This window comes from Corythoichthys intestinalis, chromosome 9 (assembly GCF_030265065.1).
Source record: "Corythoichthys intestinalis isolate RoL2023-P3 chromosome 9, ASM3026506v1, whole genome shotgun sequence".
NCBI classification, from domain to species: domain Eukaryota; kingdom Metazoa; phylum Chordata; class Actinopteri; order Syngnathiformes; family Syngnathidae; genus Corythoichthys; species Corythoichthys intestinalis.
This window is the reverse complement of record NC_080403.1, coordinates 14,258,790-14,277,612: the sequence shown is the minus strand read 5'-3', so window position 1 is coordinate 14,277,612 and position 18,823 is coordinate 14,258,790. Positions and strand designations below refer to the sequence as shown.

General features: G+C 38.8%; 1 protein-coding gene across 1 annotated transcript in view; it reads right to left on the bottom strand.

Annotated features, from left to right (window-relative positions):
- The window catches only part of LOC130921571 (G-protein coupled receptor 22-like), a 58,278-nt gene extending 39,882 nt beyond the window's left edge, over positions 1-18,396 (bottom strand). Inside the window, exon 1 of the mRNA XM_057845619.1 lies at positions 18,066-18,396. The gene's annotated coding sequence lies outside the window, so the exon portion shown is untranslated. The remainder of the gene's footprint in view (positions 1-18,065) is intronic.
- Between the last annotated feature and the right edge of the window lie 427 nt (positions 18,397-18,823).

Genomic DNA, 18,823 nt, shown 5'->3' with positions numbered 1-18,823 from the left:
GTTACGGGGATTACGATTACTGGCCAGGAATATGCCCATGGAAGACGCAAATGTGTCACTTAGATTTGCAGTCTTAACTCGCTGCATTCAGGCCAAAGAAAGACGTGGACGTCGTGCGACGTTATATATCCTGAAGCTCTGACATGGTGCTACCTGAACATCAATAAAGAAGTAATAGAAGACCGGTTAATTATCACAGCCAGTAATCCATATAACCAACTGTGTATAAGGAAAAAACCTTGGTCTCAAGACAGCCAGTCTAAAGGGTGTGAGACATCATTACCACTTGACAGCTTGTTCGATGGATTTCATTTAGCTCCGCCATTCATTAGCGGCACCCCTGCGCACACTTTGTGCGGCAATGACATCCCTAGCCTGCAATTTTGCCATTACACATGCCACCCATCAATAAGCTCTAATCAGAGCTACCGTGCAATCACACTTCTTTAAAACTGGAAGAAATCAAGATAAAGTGGCAAAGATGCTGAAATCAGAGTCAATGCAAGCATCCAGAGTCAATGATTGGCCATGATGAAGATGACACTTAAACAATAAGGCCATGATCAAGAGGAAGCGTGCATTATACAGAATATCTATCACACTGGCAGTAACACCAACAATCCTTCCTTTTGCTTAAGAAATAGATTTTTAGTTGGCTCATCAGTGTTGCATTACACCACCATTTTACATGTGGACGCCTATGCAGTGAGACTGCACAATGTGACTCTGTTGAGCTGTGTCGTTGTGAATTGTGAGAGTCTTCGTGCAAGGTCATCAGTCACTCTATTGCTGCTCTCTAGCTATTTGTGTGATAACAAGCCTCTACATTGCTCTTTTCTAAAGCCGGAATAAGCTTGTGTACACAAGATGACTGCAGTGTAAAAGTCACACTCAGCCTGGTGGCCATGTGTGAACATTTTCATTATGAATGTTACTCCTTTTATACACAGTGGATATAAAAAGTCAGCACAGCACTTATCAAATACCAGTTTGTTGTTGTACGAAAAAATGAGACCAAATAAATCATTTCCGTAATACATTAAAAAATGTTATATGGCGGAAAACACTCAGGTGGCTTGAAGTTCCGCTCTGAGACGCCCAATTTGGCCAAATTTTAAAATTGTTTGATATGCATGTGTGATACATCATTGGAAAGCTTCAAATCTCAATTTTCTGTGGGAAGAAACATTTTGAACAGGAGGGTATTTTTACCAAAAAAAAAAAAAAGTTTTTAACAGCAAAACTATCTGGAGGTGAGAGCACGCGAGAGCAGAATTACAGACGCCACGACTTTAACGGGATATTATCGCGTACTTACCTTGTTTCGATCCAAAAACTCCATGTGGCATGCAAGACACAGCTGTGAATGGCCGCAGCTGGATTTTTGGGGGATTTTATGGGTGAAACATGGTAATATAACAAGGATTGTGATGCAAAAATTGCAGACATCAAGGAGTGGTCGAGATGTTCTTTTTCATATATTTACACTTTTAAACTTTTTTTTTTTTTTTCTTCTTCTTTGTTTGGATCGATTATTTCTCATCTAACATATTGGAAAAAATGCGAAGGTAACAAAAAAATACAATTCAACGATAGTTATGTGGTAGATATCCGTGACTTTTTTACAGACGCCATTTTTTTTCATTGTGACGTCATTTGTTTAAAAGTTTCAAATATGCGAGTGAATAATTTTTTCAAGTCATTTTTTTGCTTAAAACGAAATACTAGTCATCAATTAATGATTCTAAGCTAAAAATGACACACATTTTGAATAATAAATATAATTAAATACCTTCGTTTTATGGCTGGGTTGAAACAAAAGCGGTTGCGCAACGTCTGTAAACGGAGGTTTCCAGGGTAAAACGGACAAATTAAAAATAGTTCGGGGTCTTAATGCTCCATGAATCTGCTATGGCAGCATATAGACATATTGTTCTATCAAACACAACTGTTCTTGTGGCTTAAAATACAGCAGTTTGTTTTAAAGAGGAGTGCAAGAACAGAAACTGCTTTTTCAGTCTCGTCTGTGTTTTCCGCCATATATATTTCATGTAAATAATTTATGGAAAGCATTTTTTTCCGTGTGAAAATGTTTTATGGTGCAATGAAACCTGGTTGGACTTTTTGGCCAAATTCCAAAAGGCACGTTTATCACTGCTTATCACCAGAGGAACACCATATATACAATCAAGCATTATTTTTGGATATTTTTCTACAGCTGAAACTGGGGCTTTAGTCAAGGTGGTACGAATTGTGAACCGTTCCAAATGGATCCTAAATCCTTAGGCTTCTGCAACAAAGTATAAATCAAAACATGTTGCCGGTGTTGTGCCGAAAAATAGCCGCCCCGCGTGAAATGTCCCCCCTGACGGGAACGCTTATTTATAACGCTTTATTGAGGTGAAAACATCAAATGTTTTCATGGACGCATTACAGTAATGGATTTACGACTGCAAAATCAGTTTTAAATAAATAAATTAGACAAAATACTAGTACTTTATTTTAGTAAAAAATCGTGGACTGGGATACATAACCATCTTTGAACAGAAATGTATTAGTCTACAGGTTTTCACGACCATATTTCAATGACAATCACACAGGTATGACATTTATTAGTTCAAGCAGAGTAAAAAAATATATATTCTCGGTACAAAAAATTCGTTTCCATGTCCATCGATTGGTAAGAAAAAGCTGTACGAGTGACGTCTCGGCACTCAATAATAAAATAAATAAACAAATTAATCAAATAAACGCTCAATAAAGCGTTATAAATAAGCGTTCCCGTCAGGGGGGATGTTTCACGCGGGGCGGCTATTTTTCGGCACAACACCGGGCATACTGTAAGTTAAGAACGAGCACGCCGCACCGGGTGTGGGGAAAATGTTGTGTTCAAAGGCCACAGTTGATTTTTGTTGATCTGGGAAAGATTTTTTTTGTTTTTTTTTTAAGTAAAATATGGTAACATTTTTAATATTTAATGCTTTCAGCATTTGTTTTAGTACCTTGAAGCTATTTGTATTTAAATGTAAATCTAATTTTCAAAAAGGGAAGCAAATGTTAATTATTTCACTAGGGAGAAAAGTGTTATTGGGCTATTACAGGACAACATACATAACAGTGCAAGTATTTTAGGCCATCTAAGCATTTTAAGAATTGCCTTTATGCTCATATTTAACTATATGCAAAATACTGTCTATGCTTTCATTTAGAGGCCATACGGTATCTGCAACAATGCAGAATAGTTTGAAAAATTTGAAAAGATTGAATTATTGTTGTTGTAAGAGTACAAAATCATATTGCTGCCACAACTTTCCAAGTTTTATTTCCACAATTTGAATAAAACATTTTAAACGTGATAAAGCTCATGTAAAAACATACGGAGCCCCTAAAGGGACATTTAAACAATCTGGTGTGCACCAGATTGTTTCTAGTGCGCTCCGAGAGAATGAAATGGTGACGATGTGAAATTAATGCAGTAATATCTTTATAGTTGAGGCCAAGATTGAAGTAAAGCTCAACTAAATCCTGTATTATCATTTTTAGCACACCGAAACTTCTGGTGCAAAATGCGTGCCTGCAGTTTGTGGCCTATAAAAGGGAACTTTCTGGTGCACACCAGATGGTTTCTGGTGCACACCACATACTATTTGGCGCACACCATATTATTTTATTTCTGTTGATGTCTCTTTCGGGCAGTGGTCTCCAAACTGGTCCTCAAGGGCCGCTGTGGGTCCTGGTTTTTGTTCCAACTGATCGAGTACCGAAAGTTGAACCAATGAAGTTTCTGCTAAAACAAGCAGCACCTGACTGTAATCAACTGATTACACTTGTAAGACACCAGATTGGTGCATAGGTGTTGTCTTTTTTTGTTGAAATCCTGCACCCACTCCGGCACTATGTGGAATAGTTTGGAGACCACTGCTTTAGGGCATTACGTACTTACTCAAATTGTTGGGCACGCCATGCCGGCGGTGGCGAATGTGACCTCGGGGAAAAATACTTTTTTGTCGTACTACAATGAAGTGTACTTGCAAACCCACTCAGTGGGTTGCAGTGGCATTCTCATTTTCAAAGTGTGCGCAGTCATTTTGAACCAAACAAGAGCACACAGCAAAGAGCACTGGAAATATGAAGAGCTGGACGAGGGGATATGACGAAGTGTATGTAGCGTATGGCTCTTGGCTTTGACTTTTAATACAGTAGGAGACAAGGAAATACCAGTCTGTTTACTGTGTCTAAAAATGTTTGCAGCGAACAGCGGGAAGCCAAATTAATTAAGACATCACTTAAAGACATTAGACCCCGATCATATTGATAAGCCACTTAGCGAAAGCATGCCGAATATTTCCAACAATCGTTCCGCTTTGTCAGTGTTACATCAGTAAACCAGCGAGCACTGTTAGCATGCTCGGCGCCCCACGGTAAACCCACGCCATAGGAAAGGAGCTGATACTGCCTGCAGCAGAAATAAAAACGGTCCCCCTGTCCAATGACACTGTCGTTTTTGTTGTATTTTTTTTTTTTTTCTGGTCAAATTGTTATGAATACTGTCTTCGTAAGTTAATGTTGCTAATCAATTTGAATTTATTATTATTGATTGATTTTCTTAATTTTTTCCTTCAGTATCACATGGTCAAAAAATGTATCTTGCGTGTATTTTTGCAGTTTGGATGCGACTTTTTTTTTTTTTTTTTTTAATAATTCAGGCAAATTGATGTGCTAGAAGTCTTTGTTACTAACAAATCAATGTTAGTAAAGTTATACTTTATTGTAAGTTGATCTATATTACTGTTTTCCCTTTAATATAAACATTGACACAATGTTATGCAGAAGTGTACTTATAATAATAATAATTTTAGTGACAAATGATTCTATTTACAGTGGCAGCAGAGCATTGGGGGGCACGAAACGTTTATATATTCTTGGGGGGTGGGGGGTTGTAATACAAAATGATTGAGAAGCACTGCTTTAGGGGCAATGTAAAAATGTGATACTTTACTCTTTTTTTTTGTGTTGGCAGCAGTACACCTCCGTATAAGAGAAACCGAAACACTATTGAAAAAGACATTTTTTCAAAATGTCAGCTTTTATGATAAAAAGAAAAGTTAAATGCTGTCTTGGCAAAACTGACGTGCGATAGGAAAATGCCTGTTGAGTTACAACCCTGTGCCTTGTAGGGCTCGCGCATGTAAAGGGATGATTTTGAATGTTTAAATAAAAACAATATGGACCTTCACCTGCATTTTTGGCTTCATGTACTCTAAACGTCTCTTGCGTGCAATTACACAATGGTAATCTCCAAAATCAAGTAGACTCTTGATCAAAACCAACTTTTCAGTTTTGTGCAAAGGTCTCTTGACTCGCACGACTGAGCTATTTGTATATTGTAGCTGCCTCTGTTTCTTCTCCGCGGTTGCTTCGATATTGTGTGCTTTATGTGCACTCCACGAGTGTCTTCTGTTGTGATCCATACTTGAGTGCTACCGCATTCCCATACTAGAAGCACTTACTATTTCTGCAGCTACAATTGATTTTGGGAGCTGTTATATTTAGGCACTATGTTATGTAACACTGCTAAGAATAAGCAGGAAGGAGAAGAACAAGAAGAGGTCAGAAAATAGCACAAGATAAGACTTGCCAACAAAAGAATAAGTAGAATTGATGAGGGGGGTTAAAATGATTAAGCAGTTTCGTTCAAAGAGGCAATTAGCACTCAATTATTGCCATTAATCTGTTGCAGACAGGACATCGGTAGCCAAGAGGTGAGCGCATGCCTTAGGTATTCCTATCACTTCTTCTTCATGACAGATAAGGGTTTATCCTGATAGAGAACAAAACATTTGTTTATTTTCTCTTTGAAGAGATAAAATCATGATTGGTGAATGTTTAAAAAAAATTGCCATGTTCCTGGCTGCAGTTATACGAGAGTGAGCTGGAAGTATATTTGAATGAAAACCTCATATTTCCTTTTCGACATTTTCGACATGAAGAAAACAACGTCTTTGATCTCCTTAATGGATTGCTACATTACTTTAAAGTGCCTATGACAGCAAAAAGCATGTTTATTTCATATTTCATGCTCCCGAATGAAATGGACCGCTTGTATGTGTGTGGAAGCGATCGATATATGAATTTTGAATCCCGCGCCATGAAAATGAGTGACTTCATTGATTTACGAAGAATGCGAATGGGGCATCAGGGGGATAAACATCTTCAGTATACAGCCAATATTACAGTATGCAGAGCGACTGCAGATTCAGCTGATTTTGCGGTTTATTTTGTTTATTTTTCGCATCACTCCAGCCCAGTGTGCTGCAGGCTTTTGTTGCCGCACCAGGGAGAGGCGTGTGAGCCTTTTTGAGTTTCAAAAAGTTATCTTTACCGCGGAAAATGGCCGACACAAGTCTGACAACTGTGGGACCATTGAGAGGTGAGTAAGCTACATGTTTTATACTACGTCATATACTAGGATCATGGCACACGTTTTAACAAGGAGGTGGCTTGCATTTTGTGAGTGAACTGAAAATATTCCTTGTCCACCGACAAGGCCACACGGCTTGTCCTACACCGTGGTTGCTGGCCGATAAAGGCGTGACCGCCGAGAATGCGCTTTTCTGGGCTTGGCTTTTTTTTTATGCTGTCACAGGCACTTTAAAATAGAGATTCACTCATCGGATCGGATATTTTCAGTTTGGATTGCTCGGATCCAGGAATTAATCAGCTATTATGACATTTTGCTCTCTGTTACTGTACCGTTACTGGATCAGATCACCCAATCCTTACTTTAAGACCCGGGCTTTAAAGTATAGTACATACTGTACAATATTCTACTCTACCATAGCATACATTAAAGTAGAATGTAATAAAGTGAGGAAAATTATTACTTATTTAATTAAGAGTCCCACCATAACTGCACAACAAAAAACATGTCATCAAAGCAAATCTTAAGCCTTCCGAGCTTTGTCTTAAATGTTTTTTTTAAATTTTTTTTTTACTACCTACCTACCTTACTTCCTAGCTTACTTAAAGCAAGTAGTAAAATCTCAACAAGTTTTGATACCTTATTAAGATTTTTAAGAGGGAAAAAGTGATTAGCAACTGCTCTTACACAAAAATTACCTCTGAGAAGACATTACTGGCAGACAGAGAACATCGTGTTTTTGCGCATCTCACTATTGTGTCAACATACCTGAACACCTCAAGCAAGGAAGCTGATGATGGTTACATAAAGGAGCAGCTGCTTGCTGGCACCATTACATGATTTATATTCGATTAGTCGTCTAATGACTGAAATAATTAGTAAATAATTGTTTGTGGCAGTCCTCGTGTTGATCAAAGCGTTCAAACTCACATTCACAACAATTAGACAATTAAATGTACTGTGTTTATGCAATGTGGACTTCAAATACCCACATAAAACAAAACAAAAAACATAATCGCACAGAGAACATGCAACTCAGTACAAGATGGCTGAAGCCAAGAGTCAGAACCCATATCCTCTTGACTTGAAAACAGACATACTAACCACTACCTAATGTGTTGCCAATGTCCTTCCTATGTTTGAAAAAAATGATGCCTATTGTGACAATGCAAAGTATCTTTAGAAGCAACGAACATAAATGACAATGTGGAACACGTTCAAAGTCAGTCATTGTGTACCTAGATAGTTACATCATGTGATTCCGACATATTTGGAAGCACATTTTACCAGGGCAATATATTAAGAGGGTTACGACACTTCCATAGGGATCCATTATACGATTTTACTTCCGGGTTATGGAGCCTCGGGTAGTTTCAAACATGGCTTCGACAAGGGCGGACTGCATTCATACGAATGGCTGGCTATAAAGTATATTCGGAGGTAAGTTGACTCTGCTAAGTAGGAATGTATCTCAAGGGATAAATTCTCTTTCCGAGGCCCTTTGTCATGTACACACTCATCTGTATTTGTGAGTATTGGTAGACGACCGGCTTTCGCGTGCTTATTAGCTCAATTTTGTAAGCTTTGAACTAAGGTATCCCCCTCATGAAAGAGTACCAAGTCAATGCATGACAACATGTACTCTTTACACCAAAATGTTTGACATTATTATATTTTAGAGATGTGTATAGATGAAAGTGATGTGAACAAATAATAGACACAAATTTATAATAGAAAACTAATTTAATGTATACTATTTTTGTTTTTGTTACATTTTCATGATCCACATCATGCTGCTGCTGCCTGCTGATGGTGACTGCTGGCTGTGGGCACCAAGCCCATTTTTTAATAGCAACAAACAAACAAAAAAGCTTTTTATTTCATGTTTTGACAGCTGACCATTGCCATCCATTTCTTTCTGCTGCTCTTGGTCCTTGGGGAAACCATGCTGCACAAGCAACCATCACAGGTCACTGATCTATAAAATGTTAGGTGTAAACAATGAACCATGACACCAATTTCACCCATTGTTATATAAAAATATGATTTTTCTTCATCAAAGGATAATAAGTTGTTATTTTTATACATTACACAATGTTGAGGAAAATAATAAATTGTGTTCCTGTCTTGTAATCATTTTGTGTTGCTTGGGTCCAAAATGAAAAATACCTAAAGAGGAACAGGTTTCGTTTTGCTAAAATTAGAGGGTATATTCAAAATTTAATTAAGTTATGCAGGAAATATTTGTTAAATGTCATTTCTTTGTGTTTCAGGTCAAACTAAGTATATAAAATAAAAAGGGAAATGTACACACACACACATATAGTACATATAAGCATTAGAAAGTGCAGCATTAAAGAAAAGTCGAAAATAGAATTTAAAAGTCGTGACCACAAACTTAAACCTTTTGGGAAATAGAAGTATTTTTATTTATCAATGTGACAAAACAAACTAAGAACTACCACTTATTAATTGGAAACAAAATATGTTATACATTGTGTTATCTTCAATCTATTATCACAGGAGGGTGAATCAGGGAAATCTAGACATTCTCTTGAAAAACAGTATTCTAGTTGTGAAAAAAGACAAACCTTAATCATCTTGCATTTCAATGTAAAAGTCGATTTCCCGTGCTAATGCTACAAACATGATACTTTCACTCCACAAAATGGGAAAGTTCAGAACTTCTGCGTTAGTGTTTACATAGTTTTCAGTTGTCTCCTTACCACTTCAAATGTAAAACTAGCACTTACATACTGTATATGTCATAAAGCAATGACATAATCAAACAAGTACTTGGATACATGATTTTATCCATTTTTCCATTAATGTTGCAATTACTGCTGTTCCATTGCAAACCACTACAGCGCTGCTTGTGCTTGGAAGTACTCGCGCCCTACATGAACCACGTGACCACCCGTGACGACATCAAAGACTGTCGTAACACTCTTTTAGGAGACAGTTTTGGAAAATAAGCCCATTACTGCCAGCCATACGCAGAAATTAAGGGGGACCTGGGGAGGAGTGGCTGAAAGTTTCATTAAATATAATTGACTTTCCTATATATGAATTTAAAATCAAGACTTTGCCGGTAAAATGCTGTCTATAAAAGCTGGAAAGCAACAAAAATGAATCAAATGAACAATTTTTATTTTTTATTTTTTATATCGGGTCAAAAATTTTTTTCGAACACATTATGTGACTAGCACCTTAGAGAAGGTCATTTGCTTTGCTCAGCCAAAACCACCCGAGGACAGAAGAGGCAAGATGTGTGAGAACAACTATTGAGCGAGAACCAAGGATTGAAGATGTGGACAATGAAATGCAGGAGAACACCGCCAAAATGGTGAGCGGAGTTTCAGTTTGCCCCACTAAAGACGTTAATTGTACAAGAGAGTCACCACTGGGCGTACCATATTCATTGGAAAACGATCCTGGCCAAAAGAATAGCTGTCCTAAGCAGCCTGATTAACAATTCCCCTCCAAAATGATGGGAAACAAACAAACAAAAAAAAGCTAATTTTCAACGTATTATTTTAAATGTCCCTGGCTGGAATATTCAGTCAAAAAGGATGCAGGGTTTACTTCTCCACTAGGTAAGACAGAGAAACGCGTGCGCTCACACACGCAAGCACATGCACCCACACACAGTTACGAGCATGGGCATATAGCTTGTAAGTTAATTTTATTGCTGAGACTGCGTTTTGGGGTCATCAACATCTCTCCTGCCACAAAGTCAAACTCCTAGCCCTGAAGAAAAAAAAAAAAATAATAATAATTACGGTAAAAAAAAAAAAAAAAAAAAAAAGACAAAAATTCACAAAATTTCAATCCTGACTCAAATAAGCAGCATAAAAGGTAAAAAAAAATTAAAAGTAGCACCTTGATTCACATTGATGAAACATCAATTCAAAAACTGTCAAATTTATAAATAACACACTTCAATATGTAATGTCAAGAATACATGCAACTGCACTGGGTGCTTTAGATTGGTTGTGTTCAGGCCATTAAGTGTTCATACAGTACGTGTGCCCTCTAGTCCATACAAGCACACTTTCTCTGCTCTTGATAGTCAATGTTAGCCATCTCACCATTTTGTGCTTGTTTGATTTATTGCTGTGCCTACTCTATATATTGCCTCTTCAGGTGCCTGTTTTTTTTTTTTTTTTTCCTTTTTAACAACCGTCCACCTGTTTTTGTCCCACTGCGCTGAGATCTCTTTCACCTTCTCATTTGCACGCACAAGCTCTCTGCAGAGAGCCATGCTGTTTACTAAACGGGTGATAAAGTGCTGTTAATTTGACACTGCAGACACAGGGGATAGGTGGGCTTTTTGAGTTATGTTTGTTTTGTTGGAAAAAGCTTCATTGTGTTTGCAAGGAATCTATAGTTGTTTTATTAGATCAATTTGCTACTCACGTAACAATTTATCACACCATAAAAGATTATATATGACAGAAGGGGTGTCACAAACCTCACACATAAAGATGAAAAATCGACTACTTTTTGCCGTTTTGTTAAGGGCACTTTTTTTAATCTTTCGTGTTTGTCAGTAGACCGCTTTTATGATAGGCTACATTCTGTTCCACGTCACTGTTCACGGTTCTATGACTCGCTAGACATATTCCCCGCATATCCAAAGATTTCATGTCATAAATATAAGTAGGATCAATAATGAAGATTGTTGGCTCTGACCTGTTGTAGACAATATTATCCAGGCAAATCCATTGGGGCATAACGTCCCTGGACAAAAACAGCCCGGTCGTCTTTATACGTGTACCATATCTGTCCATTTACACAAAAAGTGTTGTGATTTTGCGATTTTGAAGCCAACCAAAGCAGTTTCAAAGTGGAAATTTTAGCAACACCATGCAGCAAAGTAAATTTTCGTGACAATAGCGGACTGATTCAAAAGAGTCGATGCACACTGATGACATATTTACAGTATGAATAATTACGCTACAACCGTTTGCGGAGCTCGGGCTGCTGTTTGTATGCACCTTGATCAGATTCATCAAAATGTTGTTGGGCCAGCAGTTTACCTTATGCCAAATGTCAGATGTGGTCTGAGGATGCGTACATTTCCAGCGGGTTTCAGCAAGTCTTGTGCTTGTACAAAAATAAGCTTTTACGCTTGAGCTGTAGAACACAGGTGTCAAACCGATTCCAGAAAGGGCCTAGTGGGTGCTGGATTTTGGTCCAACTGATAACGCACAGAGAGTTTAACCAATGAACTTCCTGCTGAAACAAGCAGCACCTGACAAAGTTTAACTCATTACACATGGAAAAGATCCAATTGGTGAAAAGGTGTCCTCTTCATTGGTTGGAAAGCAAACCTGCACCCACTAGGCCCTTTCTGGAATCGGTTTGACACCTGTGCTGTAGAAGCTACAAAAGTAGAGTTAGCTTGTTCAAAAACCCTAAAGTAAAACATCCCACTCCCCTTTTTAAAAAAAAAAAATCTTTTTGACTTCACATTAAAAAATGATCTCTATACTTCAGTGTTGATGAACGCGTTCAATGAACGATCGTTCTTGAACTGCTTCATATTTGGGGCGAACGCCGTGAACTGAACGCATCATATTTTTGTCTCATGAACATTACTGTGAATGCGCTCATTCTAGCAGTTGTAAGCAGCGTTCATACTCATAAGTACTGCTGTCGTGCAGCAAAGAACATATGCTACTACTGCGGTATATGTGATGTCAATTCCTTTTTCTGTGCACCGTAACTCTTGCACAAATCTGACTAGATATTATTACAGTAAAAGAGCAGTGATTCCCCCATCCCAGTGGCTGTGTGAAACCCTGGTGACCATTGGACATGTAGTCCGTATACCACATTCATAAGTTCAAAATTGGAGCCTTTCCGTCAAAACTGCAGATAACCCCATAGGCTAAAAACAATATTAAAAAGAATTTAAAAAATAAAATAAAGTAAATAACATTAATAGCGAAAAACTATCCAACCTGGAAACTCAAGCGGCCTGGGGCTGTCACGACTGTTTTGTTTTGCAAATACTGTATGGCAGCTTTTGCTCCCGAAGCTTTTATGGTGGCGAGTAACCATTGTTTTACATTCAGTTGGACTTCATTTAGCATCTTTGGATAATATTTAAACAAGTTGCATCAAAAACATACTTCTGCAACATGTATAATTAAATGCTTAAAGAAACGGGGAAGACGCAGTGAGAAAGAACTTTCCTTTGTGTGCGTCCATCGTAAGTACATGATTATAATTATATACTTTAATTATAGAAAGTTTTTGGTATCTACTTTGGAATCGCTGCATTCGCGGCCGTTTGTAAAATTGCGTGCATGTGCAGAACCGCAAAGTTATCGATCGACCATAGACTTCATAATGAATTTACGGGACACTTCCCCAAGATATTGCACCACGCCTTCTCGAAGGAGGCCGGCCCACACCAGCCCTGGCATGGAGAACAGTTCTCAAACACACGCCACGTTCTAACATTGGATTTAGGTTGAAACAGGACGAAACGTAAGCCTGCAAGCAGGCACAACTGTCTCAAGAGTGATTTGGTTGAGGATTCAAGGAAATTATTATATTTTTTGCACCATGCATGCATCTTGAAACGTGAATACAATGGGGAAAACTAGCTGCTACGGACGCCATACTGGATTACTCACAAGCGTTATACTTCAAAATATTTACTTAAAATGCATGATAACTGCCCCTTTTTAAACAAGAATCATGTGGAAAAGCACATTGTGTAAGTGTGTGTGTGTGTGTGTGCGTGTGCTTTAGTTTAATTGTTGTGATGCTGGCCCTTTAAGAAGAGCGACGCTCGCTAGAGTAACTCTCTCCTCCCTTCACAGCAGTGTAGTTCATTCCCTAAGCTACCGTCATGTTTACTTTCCACCCGAAAGTTGTGTGTAAATGAGAGAAGTAACTATAATGATGAAGTGTGCCTTGACAATGTATAAAAACGTTATGTTGATGACAGTTCCTCAGGTAATGATCTGTTGTATCCGCTAGCCGTCGCGAGCTAACCGCTACCCGCCCTGTGCTAATCACTAACACTAATAGTTGACTCCTTTGACTACATTGTTGAGGCTAAAAGTTTGTTATGTTTCCAATTCACTTGTCAATCTAGGTTGTTGTTCTAATTTCCCGCTTAATGTGTTTTTTTTTTCTGATTATTGTCCATGATGAGCATTATATGCATAATGTGGTGAGCATTATATGCAGTATGTAAGCAATATATTTTATTTATATTTAATGTTGATCGTGTTAATTTAGGGAGATATGTTTATACAGTATTTGCACGTGTGTATTATATAACTGGCATGTTGCATATGGTTATACTGTATTGCAGAAAACCACACACACTCAACCAAATATTTAAGTCTATGGATCGACACTGTCAATAATAGCGCACAGCACTTATTGGGGACAAGAAGAAATACAAAAAAAATTTAAAAAAAAAAAAAAAAAAAAAAGGGTTTTTTAATTTTTTTTTTTTAACCCAAAACTAGTTCAAAATTCGGAATGATGAACTATAAACTGAACAGTTCATTTTAAAATTTGTGAACTGCAATTTGAACTAGTTCATGTAGAAAATAACTTTCCCAACACTGCTATACTTTACTTGCAGATTCCTAGATTTTGCTTTTATGGGGGTTCAGATTAGTGGATATTGCAATTGTTTGTCAACCGTGGGCCTGCGAAGCCCTTTGAGACTATTTTTGTGATCAAGGGCTGTATCAAGAAATGTGACTTGAATTGCGTTTTACAAGCAAATATGAACAATATTCCACATTCATGGCAGTGACTCTGTTAGTAGTCTAAAATACATGCCTATAAAGCACCATCCATGGGCACTATTTTCATATACTTCTTTTAACCAGACCATCGCGAGGTGTACTGTAGGCCAAGCTTTGGTCATTTTGTGAGCAGGCACCTTGGAAAGAGACTGGTACAGTATGTGTCACTCAGCAGTGTGAACACTACCGAGTCATCTGCACCAATAAGCAGGCATCTCTACATTCCCTTTAACTGTGGTACTATTTTGGTGCAGTCCGCTCTACCAAAAACATTTCCAAGGTGGGCTGCCACTTTGGAGGTCAGCGCAACTGCCGGAGATTCCTTTAATCAGTTCTTATTTACAAAACTTACCCTTTGATACATGTTCTAAAATGCTTGTGTTTTCAAGCTGCAGTTAAAACATAAGGCCAAAACGGCAGTTATTATCCAAACAAACTTATGTAAATAGCGCTTAATATGAATAATTAAATGTGTAGCCAATTAGATGAAATGCTCCAAAATGGGCTTTGCCAGTGAAGTGAAACCTAAATTGAATCCACTGCAGGCAAATGGCTTTATGAGGATTTTTTAAATATGACAACAGTGAAGCTCTTACATAAATCTTGCACACCAGTGACCCCCGTTTAATCGGCTCAGCAAGAGTCTGGCCATCTCAGCACTGTCACGCGTGAAAGGTAGAAAAGACGTGCAAGTGGACACATCATATCATTTTGCTCATTGCTGGTAAAGTAAATATGACAGCCGGTCTCAACGGCGCGACTGAGTCTAGCTGAAGACTGACTGGTGGTGGAATATTTTCCTCATAAGCAGCATCAAAGGGTCTCTATAAATATACGCACACGATGCAAACTCCCAATGACCCACATGCAATGCAAATACATTGAGCGGCAGCTAATGGGGAATACTTTCTAATATGATTTTGGGGCAAGAAATACACAAATCTGTAGCAAATGACTCACAAGAGGGCTTTACTTGACATTTGAAAGCAGCAAATTTTGAATCAGTCCAATTTACTAAAAATGTTCAATTAATGGTGACTGGTCTCAGAGCTAAGAATACTGTTAATTCATCAGAGGAAGAAAAAAAGGTTGACCCATTTAAAAACAAACAAAAGGAAAAATGTGTTACCTTTCAATCCTTCCATGGTTTCAGTCCACATTAACAGTAGTTTATTCATTCATTCATTCATTCATTCATTCATTCTTCATTAAAGTGATAGGGAAAAAATAATAATTGACGCTGCTGCAGAGCTTTTTTTGCTGTTCATAGTTGGTTAAGTTTCCTATGACAAAATATAATAATTGACGCTGCTGCAGAGCTTTTTTTTGCTGTTCATAGCTGGTTAATTTTCCTATGACAAGCATGCATCCTCATTTCATGATTATGCCACTTGTCAGAGATGTTGCTTATTTGCTGCCTTACAGGCAGTTATTATCATCATCATGCTTAGTTGCCCGTACTGTCAGAAAAATGTTTTACACTGAGGCTACGTTCATACTGCAGGTCTTAATGCACAAATCCGACTTTTACGTCTTTTTCTGACTCGAGTGAGGCATTAACTTGACTGTCTGAACGGGACAAGTCGCATAGAAGTGGACCATTTCAAATCCGATCTAGGTCACTTCCATATGTGGTTTAAATCCGATCTGGGCCTCATTTTTACAGAACGTCGCGGCGGTCTGAACTGGCAAGTCTCCCAAATCAGAATTCATAATTCCTGAGAGAAGAGGCCTGAGAATGATCGGTTTTCTCTCTGTTCTATATGAGCAATATTTCAAGATTGCTTACACGGCCAAGAGTCGCGGCAAACTGCCCGAATTTGTGTGTGACATGCACGGACAGGGCGTGCATGCTATCGATCCACAGAAACTTTGAATATGAGTCTAAACAAGGATTATTTATGTCTGTTATTTGTGTTCTCTTTTTGGAAATCAAAATATGATCGCCCTGGAATGACGGATGACAGCCATTTGTCATTTGTTTTGATGCTTCTGCGCATGCTGGTCTTCTTGCTCAGCGCGTGTCGGACTGCGCATGCGTAATACGTGAACGGTCTCAATGGACAAAGGCAGTCTGAATAGGCACGCCAAAAAACAGATATGACAAAAAACTGATTTGCGCATTAAGACCTGCGGTATGAACGTAGCCCAGATACAATAACATTCGAGTGATTGTTGGAGTCCAAATCTTGTCCAATCACACGCAGCACACCTTACTGCCATACCTCTTCACATGCCCTTCTACGGAACTTTTTGGATGAATCTGTAATACCTGAACATATGGCCTTAACTGCTATTAACAAAAATAGGGACAAGACTTGGCAAATTTGGACGAGGCATCAATCATGGCTAATCTGGTGTATACTGTGAAGATATCTTATATATTGTAGAACAACTGAAATTCAGTGTGATGTAGGTTGAGGCTCAAAATGTGAGGGTGTACAGTACATCAAACACTGCACTCTGTTACTTTGACACGTCATTTAACCTCCTTTGCGCAATATAATCTGATTGCGAGTGTTTTAATACAGTGACTGGCCGTTTATTTGAACAAAGTTAAGACAAACCTTTGTAGATACCACACGCACATGTGCTTCTTTGTTTTTATTTAATTGTGTAATTGGCCTGTATGTTTTCAAACAAGGAACTGACATCTATTGGAACATCTATTGAATGTTGAAACTTAATGCACAACCCAAATTGAAAATTTCACATTGACAAACAACCATTTGAAGTTTTCAGTAAACCTAACATGAACTTTATTGAAATGTGGGAGAAGGTACCCCTTGAAAACCCGAGCAAAATAACATTTGAGCCAGGATTTCCTAACTGTGAGCTCGACAAGCTAACCACTAGTTCAAGATGAAGCCCAATTAGAACGTGATCATTATAAAATGTCACTTACTGTGCAAATTTCCATGATTGAATGCAAAAAAAAAATATGTTTAAACAAAATGCAATGAATATGAATGGAACAGAGGCTACATGAGGTCAACATTTGTGCTGTGAGCACACCAAAGCCGAACTTTAGGTCTTTAGTCAGTGGTCTAGTGATCAGCGATTGCGTGACACTTGCTATGTATGTGCCTAATTGGGACCTTGAGCATACGCGTCAGCCTAATGAGATGAGATGCTACTTTGCACCAGCCTCCGTCGGGCTGAACTCCACCACGCTGCCGTCACCGTGCTCACACGTGTCCAATTTCACCGATCTTATCAACACATATGTGTCACACTGGTAACATGGTTTTGAGATCACGTGACAACGATTACATTTCAAATTCAAATGTACCAATTAGTAGTCCTGTACAGTGTCATACATGGAGTCAATGAGTGCAAAGGTACATGATTGTCCTGGGAGGTTATTGCCATTTGAAAGCAATTTGCGAGAAATAACACAGTTGCACACATTAGTTGGGGAAGTGCAGCATGTGGCCCCTCAAATGAGCATCACATTAAGCGTCGCCCATAGATGTGACTAGAGCCTGTCAACAATAACCACCACCAATATTGCATGTCTCTGCAATATAATATCCTTACAGACTTGAGATGACCTGTTTGTGCCTGTTTGTTTTTGGCACTGTCCTACAGAATGCAACACACATGCTCAAATGGAAACATGCAATTAAAACCATCTAAAGACAAGGCATCTTGCCTCCTTTATGTTATAGTATCTTTTTGTTACCTTCAGCCAATTGTCATGTCTATGTCATAACTAAAATACTGTACTGAGAATAATTTCATTTTCCATTGGTGAAAATAATAGGGTATTCCTTAATGCGTTCCCTTTCTGGCTTTTCTTTCTTTATATATTTTGTATTTATTTTTGACATTACTATACTAACAAGTCCACTCACCAGTGTGAAGAGCGGGAACTCCGTTTACATCCTACCGCAGGGTTCCTTCTCCGCTACTGGAACAGGTTCCACTCCAGTGCTTCCCAGGACAGCCGTCTGACAGCCCCAAAACGTGACCAGAATATTTCGCCTCTCTTTTGTCATAAATATTACATAGGGACGAGGTGGGGGTCAGATTTGGGGGGAACTTCCACTGCAGCACACAGGTACCACCTCGCTGTCTCGGCGTTTAAATTCTAAGCTCTGCACTCCACTGCACCGGAGCATACTTTCCACCACATCCCACACACGGACCGGCCGAACGCATCTGTTCCCAAGCAGTCTCTCTGATACGTTGATCTGCAGGAGGATGCAGGGAGGGAGGGAGAAAGGATGGAGGGTGTTTGTTCGAAGGAGGAGGAGTTAGAGATGCGGGAATACAGGAATGAGGGACAGGAGTGTGCGCACGAGACAGGGAGAGAGGCAGAGATGCTTTTCACAAGGACGACCTGAGATTCCTCAAGGGTGAACACTCTCAATTCAAGCAGATTTCCCAATTACGTGCACCCACGCTCACACACACACGCACCCACAGAAAAAGAGTGCATGGAGAACATCGGTATGTAGGAGGATATGGAGTAGCGCAAAGTGTAGGGAAGCCATATTTTAGAGAGGGATGTGGGATTCTACAATAATGGTGATGGGCGCATCCTCCTCTCCTGTGAGCTGCCACATTGTCACAATGAGCTATGGGCAAGGTCACAATCTGTTTAAACAGT